This window comes from Nannobrachium achirus (assembly GCF_963921795.1).
Source record: "Nannobrachium achirus genome assembly, chromosome: 7".
NCBI lineage: Eukaryota > Metazoa > Chordata > Actinopteri > Myctophiformes > Myctophidae > Nannobrachium > Nannobrachium achirus.
This window is the reverse complement of record NC_137816.1, coordinates 25,344,676-25,351,558: the sequence shown is the minus strand read 5'-3', so window position 1 is coordinate 25,351,558 and position 6,883 is coordinate 25,344,676. Positions and strand designations below refer to the sequence as shown.

The 6,883-nt window shown below is 42.0% G+C and overlaps 1 protein-coding gene across 4 annotated transcripts in view; it reads left to right on the top strand.

The window, feature by feature from the left end:
- Window positions 1–6,883, top strand: part of chd9 (chromodomain helicase DNA binding protein 9) — a 163,058-nt gene that overhangs the window by 57,891 nt on the left and 98,284 nt on the right. The window lies entirely within an intron of this gene.

Below are 6,883 nucleotides of genomic sequence, written 5' to 3'. Positions count from 1 at the left end.
AAGTATAAATCAGCCATTAATGGATGTTTTCTTGCTGTTAATGCCATGCCCTCCGTATTAAGCTACGGTATATGACTACCAGCAGGAATAGGATGTACATACTGTCCCTACATTTTCCGTTTTCTTTGCATTTGTTAATTATAAAGCAGTGGTGGATTAGGTCAGTGCTCTGGCCTCGTTTCTATCCATGCTGTTGTTGTTTTTTTCTTCTCTGTGCAACAATAACTAGGATAACTGCTGTCGTTTTCTATCTGGGAACTGGCAGTTGCCAAGATGGCAGCTCAAAGTTCAATTGAATTTACAGCACACTATAACAATAAACCCAGCCTCGGTAGTCAGCACAGACAGGGGAGGAGCAAAACAAAGGCTGCATTTAGCTCGCCGCACACACAAGCTATTGGTTGTTGCAGACTGGTAGCCTGCAGGGTTGAGGCATGTAACACTCGCTGATGTATAGATAATCCGCATCCCATCCCCCTGGTTAACGCTGTGCTGTACTGCAAACCACACCCAGCACAAGCTAATAAAATATCAGCTGATACAGACCTGAGGACTGAGAGGGTGGGTGGGGCAAGGGGCCGAGGGCTTGTCGCGGCTGAAGGCATAGAGCAATGTTTGGATAATGTCAGCAAGCCTTGATGCAGCTGAATCCCAGCCATGAATCCGTGAGAAGCCCATTCCTTATTCAACCAGCTCTGCCCGAGGAGAACTCAACAATGGTCGGCAAATGTCGCCTGACCCGCTGTTTATTTTACTGATTAATGACTGCATGTATAGGGAAATAACTCTAGCCTATAATGGTTTCTGGCTTTAGTGTTCACGTGATTATGTGAAAGTTACGGTTGTGCTGGAGAGTGGAGAGGTGAGAGGTGAGGGCAGAGGTGACATGTGTCAGACTGATGACGCCTCTATTGACTATGACGATGACAACGATTGACATATGACGATATATTGACGATGATCATCGCGACGGCATCACAATCCCTGCTTTAACCAATGAAACCCTAATTCTTCTCTTTGACCGGGATCACCCAGAGGTCTATACTTGGTCCCCTTCTTTCCCCCTCTACATTAAAAACTCTTCACCAAAGATAGCACAGCCACAGCTTGTAGAGCTTGTATATCTGCTATTTTTCCCGGAACGTTTGCGGGCCTTCTTCTGCAGAGATGCCAGAATTTTTTGTCCGCTGGCGATCTTGATTTAGGAAAGTCCTAGACCCCGAGTATCGATTATTGACCGATATTTTGTCAAAAAGTGCAACACTGTCTAATCAATTTGAAAAAAATATTTGATTAATGTTTCTCTTTGAGAACATCTAACTTGAAGTTGAAAGTAACTATTTTTGAATTATTTTGGATGCTCTTTAACATTTTCACGAATGACATGGCCAACATATATGGACGGGCAGGTTGAAAGTGGTAAAAAATAACGGGACAAAACGGCTGACCATAACTTGTAATAATTAGGCCTACCGATGTCGTCAAAAACATTTAATGACCGATATATCATCTAGACTGTCACTTCTGCCATCATGTTGGACAGGTACAGCAGAGGAAGACGGGGAACAAAAGAAAAGAGAGTTGCTGACCTATAAAACAGAAGTCATGAGTTGTCATGGGCACTAAACTGGTCAAGCTATTAGCACCCCGCCAGTCGCCCTGCTTTGGTTTTAGACACGATGCACATGACAACTCTGACAGCTTGGTTTAATCACATTAGGAACACCTGCTGTAGCCATTGCAGCACATACACATGTGCCAACTGCATCACTGCTGCTGCACTGTTGCAGCACCTCTTACAGGAAATGAATTGATTATAGTCCCAGGGAGAGAAATTCAGTTTTCTGCTTCATCCAGCTGATTGTTGCTCAGATGGATATGATGAACGACCGGGGGGGGGGGGGGGGGGGGGGGGGGGTTGAGCAGTTTGGAGTTGAGTGTCTTGCTAGTGATGCCAAATATTGTCTGATGACTAACAACAAAATACATTTTACAAACAGCATTTTACATCGCAATACACTACAGCATGTCTACTCTATTCAGGTCTCATCTACAACATTTGATATAGAATTAGCTGCATTTGCTGGTATAATGAGGGCAGCTGGATGCAGGAAGGACTTAAATAATAGATAGATTTTCTTGACATCGTTGCTCATATTATAATCAGCTCCTCAGAGGAGTGTTGACCTGTTAGGATCATTGTTCCAGTCTCCTTTTGATCATCCCATTAATTATGGTCTGTTGGACCAAACTGATGTTTGATCAGCATTATTACCCTGACTTATTGTAATCAATACTGACCCAGATCCATTTCCTTCCCCACCGCATTACACATTTCACTACGTTTTGTTGAGGGAGAGAGACATAGAAGTGGGCTTTTGACTGGGAGGTGGAATCCCAGGGCTGGTTGGGGGAAAACAGAGGCAGTACAGATTGAGAAACTACCTTCCCTTGCTCGAACAAATACGTCTGAGGTGTTCTCCCTCCCAGTAGCTGCAGGGTAGCTGCTCAGTGGCTAACAGTAGAATAATGTGGTTGTATTGGGAAGTTCCCAGGGGAGACTGTGTCTGTCATTGGGAAGCAGAAGCAGGGGGAGAACAAGTGCAGAGAACAATCTAGCCCTGGATACATTTCTGCTATGTTAAATAGGCTATATCCTGTAATACAGATGAGGAACTGATTAATTGGATTATGAAAATTCTCGTGTCACTATTTACATTCTGAGCTGTCTAACCTATTTTGTATGGCTTATAACAAAAGTTGGCCCACATGAGGGAAGAGACTGAAAGCAGGCTAAGCAGCAGCCAGCATAGGCTGGCCTATCGAGCCTACTATTGTTTCAATGGCCCTTTTCATAAGCCTCATTACGTCATGCATTCCAACCATTTTGAAACATCGAACTAATTCAGTCCACTCAGCCAATGGACTGCTAGAACTGCACAGAAAACTGTGCTGGCCTTTACCCCCTGTTTTGTTCTCATTTGATTTAGTTTTCTTTTGTTTCGTTTGTTTTCTCCCAATGTTCTAGTTGTGAAGTTATTATTTAAGGACATTAAAACCTGTGTAAATCTAATGACAGCTCTGGTGGTCCTTTTACCGTTTCATTGACAAGCTTGTTTTACTTACTGCAGGTTGTTGTTACAAGGACATACACATAAACATAAACATGTACAAATGCCAAATAGCAAATAGTGATGCAGATCAGCCAACCAAACAATTACATGGGACCCTACTAGGCTAAAGGGTCAAATTAAAAACTAGGTAAAATCAGGGCAAAGAAAAAAAGGCCCAAGAATAATTAAGAAAATGCTTAGTTAAAAGGTAGGTTTGTAGTCCATTTTTAAAAGCATCAGACAGTGGTGCTCTCAGGTGTTCGGGGAGGACATTCTCATTCCACAGACATGGGGCTGTGGCCCATGGTGCAGAGCTTGGGGTCATGGGGACAAGGTTGGTGTTGGAAGAGCGGAGGCCTCGAGTGGCGGGTCTTGGCTGGGTCATGGGGGAGTTTATACCTGTGGACAGTTCTTCCCAGGTGGGCCAAGGCCCCTCAGTGATAGACAACAGACCATGCTGTACAGTCACAAAGTGGGCCTAGACCAGTGATTCTCAACCTGTTGGGCCGAGATAGAACCACTGGGCCTACCACTGCCCGGGTATTGCAAGTGGGCCCCAAATATTTGTCACATTTTTATTTTATTTTGTTTACCTGAAAAAAATAAAAAGAATAACGATCTTTGTGATACCGATGAATATGAACTTAAAGTATACCACGATAGTTCCACTGATCCAAGCCGGAACACAATTGATTGATTGATATAATTGATTGACACGTGCCATGTAAAGTGGTCAGAAGGGTGGGCCACGAATGCTTTTGAGCGACAAAGTCAGTCAGTGATGAAGTGCCCACAGATTGAACAGTGTGACATAAATGTGGCCAGTCATCACCTCACCTCAAAGTAAATGAGTACAGCAGCAAACGTAATGTACCTGCCTGACATTTTCTAAACTAGATGGAATGATATTATTACCCTCCACCTCTCTCTGTTTGTGAGCAACTTTACAGGCAAACAGCTGCACAGAATGCCATGGAACATTCAGGAAAGATAGATGACAGTCCCTTGATTACATGATTTAAAACTTGGGTCAAGGTCAAAGGTCACAAAAGTTAAAAAATACTTTTTTTCCCCTCCAATGTAAAATAAAATAAGAACAAAATGTTCTTTCAGGGTAAGATATTGCCTGTTCCAAACACAGACCTTATTCTTGTTATTAAGAATTTGTTTTTAAAGATCAGTTCCGGATATTTGGCAGATTTCATTCTATATGAACTACTGTACATCACAGAATTTATTAAGTGCAAACATCTATAGTCCCACGGCACCTATTATAGGCAAAAAGCATAGCTTGTTTCCCCCTCATAGAGGGATGTCTCATCTCTCTAATTGGGGGGAAAGTAGATTGTTTTGACCGTCTAAATCCTATTAAGTGGGGATCTGAGTTGGATCATAGACAGGCTGTTCTAATTAAAAATACATTACTTAGAGTCATTAGATTTCTTTATCTTTGTTTTGTTATCAATACTGTAGAAAAGACCCTGTGAAGTTCCTTGCATGTGTGATTACAAGTACGCCAAATATCTCATTTACTGTAGAGTTGGGGCTCAATAATACAACAACATTTACATATATTTTTGCCCACAAATTATCATGTAGTACAGGCATAATTTCTTCTTCTCGCACTTGTAGAAAAACAATGAAATATTGCAATATTCTGCCATGTTTTATAATAGTGTACCATCTCCATTCCTCTGTTCAGAAGTGCACAGAGTTGTCATGTGCACATGTTGCTCTTGATGTAAAACTACACCACGTTGTGGCAAACAATGTGACATCTAACAACTACAATATTAGATATTGTCCCTGTTGGGTGGAAAACTCAAATTGTCCAAAACTGTTACTTTTCAGGATTCAAATTCAAAAACAGCAAAAGTAGCAGATCTACAAGCTTCAAACGTGGCTTAAAGCGACGTATTTCTCCAAGACCATAGCTTGTAGATAGGAGGTTTTTGTCCGACAGCAACGATATGTTTTGCAGACAGGCGTCACTCTTGCATGCTGGGAGATGGCTTGTGTCTTTGTATGGCTTATTTTTACACCCGTCTTGATCAGTGCACCCACCCATCAGTGACGGATCATGCGTTGTTGCATGCCAACGTGGACCGACGGAGGCACCACAGGTTCATGTTACTCTGGGGAGAGGATTTCAGGTTGGAGGAGAGAGACCTGTGTGTACGTTATGAGAGTGTGCGTGCCGCCCAGGGTTTTACTCCATGAAATATTAATGCGTAGCCGCTGCAGAGGCGCTAACCTTCCACCACAGTCATTATTCCTGGCTCGAGTGCGTGTGAGCGCGCGCGTGCGTGTATCTGTACGTGTGTACATGTTCTGCCCCCTAGTTTAAGGTGTGAGAGAGACAGAGGGAGAGAGAAGGAGGGGGTGTACAGTATGTTTGCTGCTGTTCATAATGACCAATGCGTGTGCAGAGAGTGGAGTGTGAGCTAATATTATGATCAGATCATCAGGCTGTCTGGGGTGGGCTATGTCAGGCTATGACTGTTCGCTCATACCATGGTGGAAAATTGACACCAAACTATTTCAACAAGTCTAAAAATGTTGTGGCTTCCCAGCGGTGGAATTCTATGATGTCAGTATGTGACGTCATTCAGCTCCATATTTGGCCTTGTCGTTTCAGCCTAATTGGACTTCCTTTGCCTTGCAGTGTAACATTTATATGTGAGGGACTTGCTCGACCTATTGGCAACATTAACCACTTCATCCATTTAAATGATGGCTATTCAGAAAATGCAGATCTACAACATCACATCACTCTGTGTCTTGCGTCGCACGCTTGTACATCTGCTATTTTTGAAAAATATTAAAAGTGTTTCATTTTGATCATTTTTAAACACAAATCTTCTCTTCTGGGGGTCTCTAGTCTGGCACAAAACAAAGAGTTTTCAGGGATCTTTGGCCAAATAGCCTACATTGGGGGGCCTTTACATGAAAAGGTTTGAAAAGCGCTGCTGTAAGGGACCCCTGAAATATAGACATATGATTCACTGTCCACAGCATATTGTGACCCTGTGGTTTTAGAAAGTAACAGAGTTATTGAGTTCTGGATATTATCTTTTTGAGTTTCCCTTTTCTAATACATTACATACAACAAGAAAACATATATCAAAAGAACAGCTGCTATGATACATCATTTATTTTACACAATTTTGAATTTATGACTGTTTGATCAATATACTGTAGTTGTTGTTAAACTTTACAGTATGTATACGCGTACAGTACTGTATCCATAATGGGGAAGAACACAAAAACGCCAACTCCCAAACTGTAGTGAAGGAGCCTTCCCAGTTATGACACCGTAAAATCAACAAAGTGTTTAATTTAACTCTGAGAGTGTACAAATTCCCGAAGCCAGCTCAACTTACAAAAAAGCTTTGTAACTTTTCTAGCCGCTACAAAAGTTGGATGTATCTTTGTATCTTCATGTCGATGGCTTAATGAAAATGAATGGTAGCCTGTATCCTCGTAACTGCCAGTATGTATGGCTTATTCCTTTCCCTCTTTGGCACGATGGTCTTTGTGATGTTTGATAGTGAGAGCTTTCAAATTTCAAAATGCTGGATTGTGGTTGATTATCTGTACTCAGTTGAGCTGCACTAAGGAAATCAATTGATGCATAAGATAAATACTGTATTACATACTAAAATATGCTTTCATTCAGCACTGTGTCCTCGATTTGACGATAAACAGATTTTTCAGCTACCACCTCAGTATTGGAAACGTAGATGGCGGTGGTGTTGTGTCGTTTAGCA